The sequence below is a fragment of the Schistocerca nitens genome, chromosome 7 (assembly GCF_023898315.1).
Source record: "Schistocerca nitens isolate TAMUIC-IGC-003100 chromosome 7, iqSchNite1.1, whole genome shotgun sequence".
Taxonomy (NCBI): domain Eukaryota; kingdom Metazoa; phylum Arthropoda; class Insecta; order Orthoptera; family Acrididae; genus Schistocerca; species Schistocerca nitens.
This window is the reverse complement of record NC_064620.1, coordinates 164101932-164114997: the sequence shown is the minus strand read 5'-3', so window position 1 is coordinate 164114997 and position 13066 is coordinate 164101932. Positions and strand designations below refer to the sequence as shown.

The following is a 13066-nucleotide window of genomic DNA, read 5'->3' as shown; positions in this document are numbered from 1 at the left end:
TGATATAAGTTGAGAATTTGGGTCTGATGGGAGGCGTGCTAGAGTGGTCCGTGCGGTTGTGGTGCCACTGTGTCTGGATGGCGTAATGATCAGCGCATCTGCCTGCTAACATGTCCGAAAGAACGGACACCACATATATGTAACTGAGGTAAAGACGGCCAATGATCCCTTCAGTGCAGATGCACACCATGCTCGAACACTTACGGGAATCGGTGAGATGCTACGAGTAATGTGGCAAATGAGAAGGGGCACTACACCAATAGTGTATGGTATAAGTTGAGAATTTGTGTCTGGCCGGAGGCATACTACGGTAATCTGTGCGGATGTGGTGACTACTGTGTCCGGATGGCGTAATGGTCAGCGCATCTACCTAGTAAGCAGAAGATACAGGTTCGAATCCTGGTCCGGCACAAATTGTCAACTTGCCTCATTGATTCAATTCAATGCCCACTGGCAGCTAATGTATTTAATTCCTTTGTGTCTTCATTTAGAGTTGCCGCAGGATCAAAATGGTGTCTGTTGGTTCAGACAAGTCCGAAACAACAAGCACCACATACGTATAAGGTAAATGATTTTTAATATTACCTTACGGTAGTATATTAATTCTTTTACCATATTTGTACAAAGGGCCGAGTGATGCCCTATGACAGCAATTTCTTAAACAGCTGTTGTTGGAAAGTGCACATCACAGTTTCCGAGCCGTGCGAACTCATTACGGGGTGCACGATGCCGTAGTGAAAGTTCGGCCCTGCCTCACGGCCGGGAACTGGGAAACGCTACAGCGGCCGGGGCTCCATCAATCACTGAGAGGCGAGGCGAGGCGAGGCGAGGGACTCCGAGCTGCGGCCTGGGTTCCACCGGCCTCCGTCTAACATCCTGCCTAAGAGCCGCGCCTGGCTACAACGAGTGCTATCCTGAGGGTTTAATCTCACGGAAAACGAAAGGCTTTGTGACTTTGGTGACACAGTGAGCGCCGGCCGCGGTGGTCTAGCGGTTCTAGGCACTCAGTCCGGAACCGCGCGACTGCTACGGTCGCAGGCTCGAATCCTGCCTCGGGCATGGATGTGTGTGATGTCCTTAGGTTAGTTAGGTTTAAGTAGTTCTAAGTTCTAGGGGACTTATGACCACAGATGTTAAGTCCCATAGTGCTCAGAGCCATTTGAACCATTGACACAGTGAGCGAGTTTTAGCGCTCACACCAAACTGGAAGAACGCTCTCAAAGTCCTGTGGGTACTTCATTTCGAGAGTCCGTGTCGCGATTCGACAGGTGCCTTCGCAGCTGTTGGTTACGAATCATTGAACCGTTGCTAGATCAGTATCAAATATTCATTTTTGGTTGACAAGATAGGGTTAACACGCAGGATCATAGTTTGATCAGTCCACTTCCCGTGCAGAGCATTACAGTGCCTTAAATGGAAATGTACATGAAACCGTTCAAACCCTGACGGAATAGAATATGCAGTTACTTGATCATAATTTACGCTACTGGCCATTAAAATTGCTACACCACGAAGATGACGCGCTACGGACTATCAGCCTGGAGACCATGGCTGCGGTTACCCTTGACGCGATGGTGTACTCAACGACGAACCTGGGTGCACGAATGGCAAAACGTCATTTTTTCGGATGAATCTAGGTTCTGTTTACAGCATCATGATGGTCGCATCCGTGTTTGGCGACATCGCGGTGAACGCACATTGGAAGCGTGTATTCGTCATCGCCATACTGGCCTATCACCCGGCGTGATGGTATGGGGTGCCATTGCTTACACGTCTCGGTCGCCTCTTGTTCGCATTGACGGCACTTTGAACAGTGGACGGTACATTTCAGATGTGTTACGAACCGTGGCTCTACCCCTCATTCGGTCCCTGCGAAACCCTACATTTCAGCAGGATAATGCGCGACCACATGTTGCAGGTCCTGTACGGCCCTCTCTGGATACAGAGAATGTTCGACTGCTGCCCTGGCCAGCACATTTTCCAGATCTCTCACCAATTGAAAACGTCTGGTCAATGGTGGCTGAGTAACTGGCTCGTCACAATACGCCAGTCACTACTCTTGATGAACTGTGGTATCGTGTTGAAGCTGCATGGGCAGCTGTACCTGTGCACATCATCCAAGCTCTGTTTGATTCAATGCCCGGGCGTATCAAGGCCGTTATCACGGCCAGAGGTGGTTGTTCTGGGTACTGATTTCTCAGGATCTATGCACTCAAATTGCGTAAAAATGTAATCACATGTCAGTTCTAGTATAATATATTTGCCCAATGAATACCCGTTTATCATCTGCATTTCTTCTTGGTATAGGAATTTTAACGGCCAGTAGTGTATTTACTGCTTTCAATCGATTAATTTTTCCAAAGGTGCATACATCTGTTTACATAGCTTGGAAAGTTCTAACTACTTGAGAAGACCCACGTTGAAACAAATGCGCCACTATCGTCTTCTTGCCGGTTCACATCATGAAATGTTCAGTTTACATTCGTCCAAGTGCCGCTTCTTCAGGAGCAGCTTCGTTAGACGTCTGACAAACAATCTCTGCCCGCGTACTTTTCCGATCAAAGTTCTATTAAACGCACAGAATTTCTCGAACACTTACGCCTTTGGAAGTGCACCAGAATTCTGACATCAAGTCATTGTGAAGCTCAAAGTGGGGCTATTCTTCGGGAATTCCTCTCAACGCTGAGCTGACATTGGTTCACTATCTAACTTACCACCAACAGCTGCATCTTTCCCAGCATAGAAAGTTCCAGAATACCAATTAAAAATCTCTAATCTCATTCCAAATAGCATTCTGTACTGGGTAACACTGTTTTGTGGAGACTACCTCGAAAACGAAGCCGGTTATCGACTTCCACTTGCATCGTCGAGAATTCAATACCGATGCATCCACTGCCACAGCACAGCGTAGGAAGGAATATTATGATTTAATAGCCTGTTGACGACGAAGTTATAACAGACGGGGCATAATCACGCACAGGAAAAGGATGCAGAAGGTACGCGGCAATGCACTTTCCAAAGGAACTATCGCGGCTTTCATCCTGATAGGGAAACTAATCCGTTTGGTCGGACTGTTGTTGAATGAACTCTGCACCTTCCGAATGCAAGTGCTGTGCGTCACCTCGGTCCGCAGAGTCCAAAGACAAGAGCTGAGAAGTGAGGAACATTCCCAGACAGGGAAATGTTCATCTAAACCTCCACTGAAACCGGTCTTCAGATCCGCGGGGAACCCCATCGGTCATAAGACAGAGGATAGGACTGCATAACTTGAAAGAGAATACGCTAGTGAGACTTCCCTAGCACAATGAATCGGAGAGTTAATGTTCCACACCTGGCCACTGATTAAGACACATACAATGGTGTGAGATTTTTTGTGACTACTCGCATTCGTATAGTTGCTGTAACTGTTGAGTAGTTGGATCATCACCAACATCGCAAATTCTGTTGCTCTCGATGGATAAAATATCCTTTAATTCTGATTTGGCGAGTGTCACCGCAACAATTTTGAATGTTTCCACAGGAAAGGTTCAGGAACGCTCATCATCTTCTCTTTGTTAACTTTATTAGTCTTTTAGCGTGTTCTGCGCACACATCTGCACAGTGATTTTAGGTATTGCTGTATCAAAGACTTTCTCAGTAATAACTACTTCCACTTTCTGCCGTGTGGAATGGCCTCCTCAGCCAGAAAATCAAGTTTCTAAAATGAAAGAACCATTATAATGAGAAAAAATTATAAAAGTTGCATCACACACTTGTTAAATAACTGAATGTCAAACGGCGGAAAGAAAATGAAAAGAGAAACTGAGTCATTAAGGGTATAAAACAAATGATATTTCGAAGTGGACACTGGATTCGACAGCACACTGGTGTATAAATACGTCCATAACTTACTTGAACTCTTTTTTCCAAATTAAAGACATTAGTGCATGGTTATGTTAATTAATACCGTAATGAGAAGTAACAATATCGAAAAAAATATTTCTCGACGTTTCGTTTTCCGCCGTGGGAAGGGGTGGGACATACAAGGGTATTATTCATAAGCGCCTCTGGCGTTTCAGAAGACGACTGTGCAACAACAATAAGCCATACAGAAAACTGTAACTTGTCTATGGTTACAGCATCTCTCCAAGTTTTTAATCCGCATTACAGGTGCTCAATATGGGCACCGCCAGTGATGCGGCAAGCATCAATGCCAGCGTGCAATTCAAAAAATGGCTCTGAGCACTATGGGACTCAACTGCTGTGGTCATCAGTCCCCTAGAACTTAGAACTACTTAAACCTAACTAACCTAAGGACATCACACACAGCCATGCCCAAGGCAGGATTCGAACCTGCGACCGTAGCAGTCGCACGGTTCCGGACTGCGCGCCTAGAACCGCGAGACCACCGCGGCCGGCCACGTGCAGTTCATTTAGACGAATTGCCCGGGTAGGTGAGACAGCGAAGCGCTTACCAAACCTTTTCATTGGGTTGCCTACCTGCAGGTGTGAATTAATTCGGTGCTACAATGCGGAGCGGAGGAAATAACAATTAAACTTCAGAAGAGCAGGTGCAAGCTGTAATCATAAGAATTCTGCAAATCATTAGCTACCTTTACCAGTGGGACACCGATACACAGCAATGGCATACAGCAAATTCCCGCTGGTCCGATGTTCGTGGCACACACACGTCCCAATGGTAGTAAAAGGGTTAAAAGCATACGCCGTATATTGAGTCTTACACAGTCAGAAAGATTCCTATGACAGAGGGAGCGGTTTTTATTGAGGTATATTTTAAAATTGTAGAATCCTTCCCTCGGTTTTCCATCACAAGTACAGCTACTTCAGTATTGTTTCTTTTGCCTTTATCTTGCATATGTTTCCCGTCGGGGCTGTGACGTCCGTCAGTAGAGCGCCTGTTGTACTACTGTACTGTACTGTGTGTGTGCAGGAAACGATGCAGGGCCGCTTTTTCCAGTCGCTATTATTGTTTTTTTGCTCCGCCGGACGGGGACCAGGACATGCGCGCGACGACGTCACAGCGGCAGAGGAAAAAGCGCGCCCAGGCGACGGCCCGTCCCCACTGCACCCCACCCCACCCCACTCCGCCCCATCCCGTCACGCGGATGCCGTGGATTTGCACGAGCCGCGTCCCCGTGTCGTGTCTCATACACTCAACCATCTCCGTAATGGCCATGAACTCCTCATTTACAGAAACGCAACTGGAGTAAATCGCGAACAAAACGCAGTAAGCGTTTACATTCCACTCCACGGTATTTACGGAAGCTCTTCTCTGTCAACTAGGAACGTACAAAACGAGCAGGTATCTACTAACAAGCAGAAAACAATAGCCGTTTGTGGGAAATGATTTAGGAGGGCCAAAATAGTGCTCAACGTTGAAATAATACTAGGTTGCATTACATCTTTAACCCTGGAACACTAAAGAGGAGAAAATGTTACATTGTTACTAAACCATGGTAAATTTTAATACTCCATATTTTATTCAAAGGAAGTCACAATTTATAGTTTATGCATTAGTTAATTACAATTATAAGATCTCAGATGTACGTCACAAAGAAAATCGGTACGAGTGTCCTGTTTAAAACCTTATATTGACAATAATAGACTGGCGGGAACCGCGAACTGGTACCAACAGCAATCGTCACTTTTACGAGAACTTAGTAATCCAGGATATAAATGCCGACTTCAAGATTAATATAAAAAAATACAACAAATTAAATGGTCGTAGTAACAGACCCATTGGCAAAGTGGTGAAATTCTAAATTAGAATATTACAATATCCCAAAACTTGCACTGGTTTTTGATTGTGCGATATGAGCACATGACTGCAGATTAAGAAAACAAAAGGGAAGAATATTAAGGTTTTAGGTCCCATCGGAAACGAAGTCATTAGAGACGGAACACAAACTGGGACTGAACAAAAGTGTGGAAGGAAGTCGGCTGCGTATTCTTCAAAAGAAACCTGTCGGCTTTTGAGGTAAGCAATTAAAGGAAATTTTAGTCGCAGTTCTTCTGATTGCTAACCCAGTGTCTTACCTCTGTTCCTCCTTGTCCAGTGGTAACAGAAATATCGTAGCTGAGATTTGGGAGCAGACGGAGCTTGTGCCTAGTTAATTGTGGGAAACCACCTTCCAGCATAGTTGTTTTGTCTCCTTCACCTACCTTGTCAGTTATTCTTCCTCTTTAGTTTTAGCCTTCTACCCCCAGTGCTCTTTCTTTCATTTTCTCTTCTGCTGACTTTTTCCTATTACAGGTAAAAGGAGGAGTTCATGGTCAGGTGAACAGGAAGATGGACCAATAAGCAGCAGATATACTTCAGGGTTTTTCTGGCTTAAGTTTTCATCATCATGCATGCCTCAAACCTTAAAACGTTCCAGCCCATTTGTTGTTTCTGCTTGGTACAGTACATTAATAAAAAATTATGGATTTTTCGGAGTACAAAATTGGATGAACTGTGTGTTTTCGAAATTTATAAATAGCCGATTTCTGCAAATCCAATTAGTAATAGTTACTTAAATATCACTATTTTCTTTGTCGAGGTTGCTTTCCATTGCCCACCAAAAGTACTTGTATTATGCGTTAAGCGCGATAAAATATGTTTCGTGATTCATAAAAAATGGTAGATCATTGACGCAGAGCACGAATAGGAATGGGACCACGATCGAATACTGCGGAACACCTATTGTGATTTCTTGTAAAGATAACACAGATTCTCTTTGCTAATTACTGGAGCAGTACTCTGTAGTTTACTGCCGTCTATATCTTACACTGGAACGCTTGTTTTCCTATAATAAATAAAACAAACGTCGGATGGCTCCCAGCCTAGGTTAAGTCTTGTAGTCGGTTTGCGTGTCACTCTCGCTGGTTATATCATTAATCACCTTCTCATTTGGAATAAACATGCGGACCACGTTGCAGACGATTCTCCTCACAAAAATCTGAGATAGTCATATGGAATCGAACTCGGAACCTTCTCTTCAATAGTCAGTAAATGTAACGACTAGCCCAAGGAGCTGGTCATCTCATCTAATAGAATGTTTCGACTGGTATAGACAAAGTTCGCAGACTATGCGAAATGGCCGGATTTGATCTGGTAGTTTTTATTACGTGCTCAGTGACTGTATAACTAGTTGTCCCATTAACTATTATTTGTATAGGTATCTGGCAACCTTTGATTACATTACTAATACCGTCTCTCAATTTTTTAAATTGTTGGAATGGGAGAGTGGTCGGTAGTAAACGACAGCGAGGGAGTCGAATTCCTTGTAAAGAAGCCCAACAGTGACGTCCTTAAATCTTTCCGGCTTAATAATGAGCATTTGACGATGAACACTGACTGCCGTTTATACAGGGCGATTAAAAAGTAACTGTACACACGTCGTGGTGTAATGTATGCATCAAAATAAGAGTGAAATATTAAATTATTTCGAAGTTGCTAAACAAAGTTATGGAGTAGAGTAGGGGTCACAAGTGCAAAACAAACACGAAATTAATTCTTCTCAGAAAGCTACGACTCGAAGGGGTCCGAAATTCAACACAACTACATTCTGTACATTTATGCCACAACATGTTCAAAATGACGTTCATGTAGATGAAGACAATAACGTTGACGTGCTCGACGACTTATCGCTCACGGAATTTTGCTGGCTCCGTTCATCTCATTTTTCACAGTCGCACAGCCATTTTCAGTTCTCTGCTGTAGCTGTGCTACATTCTCAGTATCAACACCACACACGAACTCCCTGAGACGGCCCCAAATGTAAGAGTCCAGGGGGTTAAGATCCGGACATCTAGAGGGCCAAGCAACTGGTTCTCCAAGAATTATCCACTTATCTGGATAAGCAACACTGAGATACTCTCTGGCCGTGAGACAAATATACAGCGTCACAGCCATGCATAAAACATAAGTTGGTTCTTGTAGCAAAACGGATATCATGAAGCAGACCACCCAAACCATGTTAGCATGTTCCAAAAACTGTCGATACACCTTGCCAGTCAGGTGCTGGGAAATAACATGCGGTCCGAGTAACTGATTGTCCACTACACCACACCAAATGTCCACTACATGACGATGCTGACAACCTAGTAGTTACACGAGGAATCTCATTCGCCCACAGATGCATGTTATGAGCGATCACGATACTCACGTGGCTAGAGAGGCTCTCGCCCCTAAACTGTACGCGACTACCGATCAGTGGATACGCTGCATGGCACTCGAGTAACCAGTGACAGAAATTCTGAATTCTGGGATCATCTATAGGTGTCAGCTCCTGTACCTTCTGGAGGTGAAATTAGTTGTATTGCTTTCTCCGAAGCAGAGGCCATACAGTTGACTGAGAAACCGCTGTAGTGACCCGTATATGGCACGTGCTTATGATCGGATTTTTCATGTACCATTTCCAGGATGTTCTCAACAACCATTCCATCCAGTTGAGGCCGATATAAACGTGGCGCAACACGAATGTCGTATTTACTTACATTTCTACCCACAAATGTGAAAGTCTTATGGTTTGGTACTCTTCCGTTTGGAAACATTTCCATATACCGTCGTCATGCTGCTCGGTATTGCCTTCCAGTGCGCTGTAAAAGATGGTACATATCCACTATTCACCATCTGAATATGTCAGCGTGCCGTACACTACGCCAGCAGTCTATGAACTACCGACTAGTATATATGATCCATTACACTACGACGGCGCCATAGAGTACAAAGGATCACACCGAATTCAAGTAAACAAAGGCGTTTCGTGCCATGATCAACCAAGCAGTGCAGAGGGGTGTACAAAGTAACATCAGTCGATATGCAGGCGAACACGATATGCCAAAAGTCAGTACTGGCCCACAAATGACGTTATTCGACATAATTCAGAAATTGCCTCGCGGGGTAGCCCCGCGGTCTAGGGAGTCTTGTCACGGTCCGCGCAGCTCCTCCCGTCGGAGGTTTGAGTCCTCTCTCGGGCATGGGTGTGTGTATGTCGTCCTTAGCATAAGTTAGTTTAAGTTACATTAAATAGTAGGGACCGAGGACCTTAGCAGTTTGGTCCCATAAGACCTTACCACAAATTTCCAAATTTTCGGAAATTAATCAGTTTCAGACAAAACTTTATTTAACATTTTACTCTTATTTTGATGCATATGTTACACCCACGAAGTGTTACAGCTACTTTTGGATAACCCTGTGTACAATAATCTTTTAATGTCTCACTAAAAATATCATTAACCTTAGGTCTATTCGAACTTGTACTTTTGAGGATTTTGGTGAGTTTCCTTATTTAGCAGGGAGGCTAGAAGATCGAGTACCACTGACTGAAAAACAGGTGAGAGCGAGGGCCTTCCATTGATGTCGAAATAATTTGAGAAAATGAATTTGTAGACATAGTCAACAGACACATAACCCATTCTCCGTCTATAGTCTTTCACTACTACTCCTCTGCCTAGCGTCACCCCCACGTAGAGAGCATACTTAGGCAAGGAGTCGATTTATTCTCGGTGTCTGAGGAGACGTAATTTCGTAGAAAAACCAAAGCCGTGGGAATCCTCTTAGGCAGCCTGTGTCTGGGCCGGCGATTAGCGAACAGTAATCAGCTTAGCGCGGGGAGTGCGCCGGTGGAGCGCGAACGCTGCCGAGACAGGTCGCTAAGCCGGCCGACACACGGGGCACCTGCCGGCCGCGCCGTGGGAACACTGCTGCGCGTGCACCGGCGACACCGCCTTCCCTTGGAAGTCAACAACTGCTCAATGAAAAGAATTACTGGAGCTCGAGCCTGCTTCAAAGGTAGCCCAGAAAGTAAGACCCCCCCACACAATGAGAACGTGGCACCCTAAGCGGTGAAAGAGCTTACGCGTGTTTAGGAAGCGGCTATTGTATGTAGTGGTTCCTTCTCCCGAAAATTGCAAAATTATGTAAATTTTCTAATGTGCAGAACCTAACCCCCCCCAGTAAAATTCATCGGCAGTAATTTTCCAAGTCCTCGAAAAGTCAGTGACAAAGTGGGCAGTCATCGCGCATCCTTTGTTATTGACGACCTTGTGGTGCACGTGTGGCTGCGCATCCTTAGATAAAAGTCGCTTTGCATTACGATTAACCTGTATATGTCTTCATCCGCAATCAATAACCTATTAAATCAGACGTTTTTATTGGTGATATGAGCACTGTACTACGCATATCGTACGCACATACGCCCTTCGTCCGCTGCCTTTATGCCATAAACTACAAAATAAAAATGAAACCTTACCCTGTCTAAGCTATTGTGGCAGTCTATCGTTGCTGTGCCCTGCCTTTGCCTATTAGTAGTTGGGTAGCTTCATCTCATGCTGCAAATTTGATATAGCGTCACTGTACTCGTATTTTACGGCAATGTCAGTTATCATCGTCAATAAAGATGCAACAAGTTCAAATGGTTCAAATGGCTCTGGGCACTATGGGACTTAAAATCTGAGGTCATCAGTCCCCTAGAACTTAGAACTGCTTAAACCTAACTAAACTAAGGACATCACACACATCCATGCCCGAGGCAGGATTCGAACCTGCGACCGTAGCGGTCGCGCGGTTCCAAACTACAGCACCTAGAAGCGCATGGCCACTGCGGCCGGCATGCAACAAGTCACATTAGGTGAAAAAGCATCGCCTGGCGTTATAAGGTCACACTATATTTCGTCTCGTGGTATGACGTGTTAGGGCAAAGCGTAGGAGTGAAAGTTACGCATAATAAGCCACCAGATGATGGGTGACAACCGAAAACGATGCCAACGTAACCAATAAAAACATGCGAATTAATAATACTATCCGGCTAGTCACGTCATAGATATGTAGCTACATTTACATCTGCAGTTATGAGCCAGTTTGGCGCCCGGTGTAATTTGGTTCCGTAAACTGGAAACGACAATTCAGAACAAGAGGCGCGGAATGTATATTGTAAATGCCGTGCTGACTTCATGTCGCGCCACGTATGGGCAGCGTACAACACATTTTCTGCAAGAGTTGTGTTAGCTGGATGCCCATCTGGCTTGAGTCGGTATCTTGTACGCGCCAACAACCATCCCTTCTTACCTCTGATGTTCACAGTGATGGAAAGGCACAGACGACTGCTGCACATTGGTTCCAGAGGCAAGTGATAGACGTTAGTGACACAGGAACACAAAATCTCATACAATGATCTTACTTCCGATGGTGTATATATCGAAAAGCCAATCAAGGATTGTTGTACCTGTTGTTAGAATAAGCGATTCAACATGAGCTATGTTTCCCTCGCATTTACTGCTGCAAGGAAACAGTTTCTCGTGGATGTATGTTCCGTCTATGCAACTAATTGAAGGCAGCTTGTTTACTGACACAAACGTTTCGCTTCTTTTGTTTGTTAAGCATCTTCAGTGGCGATTTCCAGCGCTGTTAGCTCATATGTGTGGTCCTGGAGATGTGTTCATTACTCTACATGCTCCATTGACCGATTTGTGATGTGTGGAAGTGATGTATGTGATGTGTTGAATCACATGTTGGTGAAAGAACGCCGGAAATTGGCCAACAGCAGCGTGGAGACCAATGAACACATCTCCAGGACCACACGCATGAGCTAACAGCGCTGGAAATGGCTCTGAGCACTATGGGACTCAACTGCTGTGGTCATAAGTCCCCTAGAACTTAGAACTACTTAAACCTAACTAACCTAAGGACAGCACACAACACCCAGCCATCACGAGGCAGAGAAAATCCCTGACCCCGCCGGGAATCGAACCCGGGAACCCGGGCGTGGGAAGCGAGAACGCTACCGCACGACCACGAGATGCGGGCCCTGGAAATCGCCACTAAAGATGCTTAACAAATAAAAGAAGGGAAACGCGTATGCCAAGAAATAAATTGCCTTCAATTAGTTGCATAGACGGAACATACATCCACGAATTTTGAAGCAACTAAGGAACAACGGTAAACAGAAAAAAATGAAGGAAACTTACAAACAACAATTAAAAATAACAGTATGAGACAATTACGTGATTAAAATATTAACATGAAGGTTTCTCTCTCCACCAAACTATTTAATAATCCACGTACGTGTTTCGTTTTGTACGCTACGTTTCTCCTCGTAAGACTCGGAATAGAACTGGCTAAGTCTACAAAACCATGAGTTAATTCCTGAATGAAAATGTCCTGTAAAATATATTTTTTAAATTTATTGCTTAATGTTATTCAACAACAAAAAAATACTGGTTAACAACTAGCAAACAAGTAAAAAATAAAAAAAGGAAATGTGTCAATTCCGCGCAAGTGGAATGCCTGCAAGTTCAAATAATACCTTTGTTTCGGTACTATACGAGAGCTATTCGTTCATTAAGATCCGATCGGTTGCGAAATGGTTAAGTACAGTGAAAATCCCATGAAGTTTTTTCGCAGAAGTGTTGGGCAGCGTATTTAGTACGCCAGTCGATCGTGTCCCATCGCTCTTTTCAGTTCAGAGCGCACAGTGATCACGCAAAGATGCCAATAAAAGAATGTCTCTCGCCAAGCATGAGTGCCTGCTGAGAGATTTAGCCTGACTTCATGCAGTCCACATTATGTAACTGTTACGCATTTCCTTCTTCATGACAGTTTTCTGCCGCATACTTCAGGGGCAAAGCAGACGCTCCTGTAGCATTTTCGACGGGAAGTGTTTGATCACTCACCGTACAGATAGAATTTGGCTCCCTCACAGCCTTCACATGAACTGATGACTAAGAAGACAACATTTTGGCACAAAAAACAAACTGCAGACCAGCGTAGAGAACTGACAGAAAGCACAGGCGGCTGCCTTCAATGACGAGGGTATTGAAAACTTGGTAGAACGATACGACAGAATTAGAGCGGCGATTACGTAGAGAAGTAGCGGGAAGAAGTAGCTAAGTGTTGAAAATAAAATATTTTAGATTTTCACTGCGGCTTCCATTTTGCGAACGATCAGAAATTAGTAAACGAATAGCCCTCGTACAATACTGCCTGTACAATACTGAATTGTCGGGTAACCGGTTAAAATAAATCACCATCACCTTCACATGCAGTAAATGTTGAAAATACGTCATACAGCAGCATAATGTTAAA

At 44.4% G+C, this 13066-nt stretch overlaps 1 protein-coding gene and 1 non-coding gene across 2 annotated transcripts in view; one reads left to right on the top strand and one right to left on the bottom strand.

The window, feature by feature from the left end:
• The window catches only part of LOC126195519 (eyes absent homolog 2-like), a 211728-nt gene that overhangs the window by 186245 nt on the left and 12417 nt on the right, over positions 1–13066 (bottom strand). The gene's annotated exons all lie outside the window — the stretch shown is intronic.
• Positions 340–412, top strand: Trnat-agu (transfer RNA threonine (anticodon AGU)). The gene has a single exon. It is a non-coding gene; the product is annotated as a tRNA-Thr (tRNA).